Consider the following 2,500-nt stretch of genomic DNA (forward strand, 5'->3'; position numbering starts at 1 on the left):
CTCTCTCTCTCTCTCTCTCTCTCTCTCTCTCTCTTCTCTCTCTAGTTTGTTGTATTCCTTATTAGGATCAGCATATCAATTTCACTAAAAATAAAAAACTCTGATAAAATTTTTATTGAAAATTTGAATTTGTCCTGGTATTTGAATAAAATGGCTATTTAAAAACTATTTATTTTTCCAATTTACAACCATGGAGTATCATTCTAATTTTATCTTCTTTAACTTCTCTAAGCAATATTGCTTTGTTTTACATTGATTACAGAGCTTTTTGAATTAATATTATTATAATATTGAATAATATTATGACATATATGATAACATTATATATTATATACATTGAGCAAGTATAATATGTTATATAATGTTATAATATAATTAAATTGCTTTGTGTGTGAGTATCTGTGTGTGTCTGTGCCTATGTCTCTGTGATGTGTGTGTGTGTGTGTATGTGTGTGTATACGTATGAGTTTGTATTTATGTGCCCAAAGAGGCCAAAACATGGAGTCACAGGTGATTGTATACTGATGGACATAGGTATGGGGAACTGAACTCCAGTCTTCTGTAAGAGCAGCAACTACTATTAACTGCTGGCCTGTCTCTCCAGCCCCCATCTTACAAAATGTTTCATCCACTGGGGCTATGGTTTGAGCATGAAATGTTCACACACTCATGTGTGGAATGCTCATTTACCAGATGCGTAGCACTGGAAACTTTTAAGTGCTGGGACTTCAACTTAGAATCATGACATTGAAGTTTAGACTAGATCCTTGCTCCTTGCTCACTAACTCCCTACTTCCTGTTTGCTACAAATAAACGGCCTCTTGCTCAGTCTCCTACAGTATGTGCTCAGCCTTGCAATGGGCCCAGAATCAATGAAAACAAAGGCTGTCAAGCGAAAGCTCTGAGACCTGACTCAGAACAAACCATTCCTTCCTTATCATGTTTCCTCGGGTATTTTTTTCCCACAGCAATGCAGAAGTAACATTCATGGTGAGTCTGAACAACCCATGCCTTTAATTTCACCTGTGCACTGGCAGCATCTACTTAAGAACAGGCAGTACAGTCTCTGGAACAGAAGTCTATGACATGTGTCATTAGCAGAAGACTGGTCCCATGATGTTATTTCTGTCTCCACTAACAAATGGCATGACACAAAGTATAGAAAGAATCATCTACAATCTTACACCAAGGACTTAATAAAGAATTTGTTCACCATTTATATCAGGAAGTAAAGATGAATTTTACATTTGCTGCTTCTCTTCCAGTATCCCTCTATGACTAATATTTTGTGATCTCTAATAAATGAAAATCAATTACCAACTTATTTCTGAAGTTCTGGTTACTCCTGACACTGATTTTTCTTATGCTCATGTAGCTCCCAACATTTTTAAATGATGTGACTATTGTGAAGGGTGTTGTTCCCTAATTTCCTTCTCACCCTGTTTATCATTTATATAAAGGAAGGTTACTGATTTGTTTGAGTTAAATTTATATCTTGCCACTTTGCTGAAGTCACTTATCAGCTGTAGTAGTTCTGGAGGAATTTGGGGGGTTGCTTATGTATAGTATCATATCATCTGCAAATAGTGATACTTTGACTTCTTCCTTTCCAATTTGTATCCCCTAATATCTTTTTGTTGTCTAATTACTCTAGGTAGAACTTTGAGTACTATGTTGAATTGATAGGGAGAGGGTGGACAACCTTGTCTTGTCCTGTATTTAGTGGGATTGCTTCTAGTTTCTCTGAATTTAATTTGATGTTGGCTACCACTCTGGAAATCAATCTGGCGGTTTCTCAGAAAATTGGAAATAGTTCTACCTGAAGACCTGGCTATATGACTCTTGGGCATATACCTAAAAGTGCCCCACCATGCCACAGGGGCATGTGCTCTACTATGTTCATAGCAGATTTATTTGTAATAGCCAGAAGCTGGAAACAACCCAGATGTCCCACACTGGAATAATAGATATAGAAATTGTGATTCATTACAAAATGGAATACTACTAAGCTATGAAAAGCAGAGCATGATGAGTTTTGCAGGTAAATGGATGGAACTAGAAAATATCCTGAATGAGGTAACTCAGACTCAAAAGGGCATGCATGGCATGTACACACTGATAAGTGGATATTAGCCAAAAGTACAGACTACCTAGGATACAACATACAGACTTTAAGAAGTGAGGGGGACACCCTCACAGAAGGAGGGGGAGAGATGTGGTAGTGGGTTTTCAGAGAGGAAATCAGAAAGGGGCATAACATTTGAAATGTAAATAAATAAAATAACCAATAATGTTTTTTTTTAAAAAGAAGTGTAACAAGCAGAAATGTCCAAGTGAGGAGGCTTCAATCCCATTTAGAAAGGGGGAAGAAAGAATTACAGGAGAAAGAGGAGGGAGGGACCTGAGTGGCAGAGGGTACAGGGAGAGGGAAAAGGGGAACAGGATCACATATAGGGGGAGGGGACAGAAGAGAAGCACAGAGTGTCAAGAGAATGAGTAG

The sequence above is a fragment of the Mastomys coucha genome, unplaced genomic scaffold (genome assembly GCF_008632895.1).
Source record: "Mastomys coucha isolate ucsf_1 unplaced genomic scaffold, UCSF_Mcou_1 pScaffold21, whole genome shotgun sequence".
NCBI lineage: Eukaryota > Metazoa > Chordata > Mammalia > Rodentia > Muridae > Mastomys > Mastomys coucha.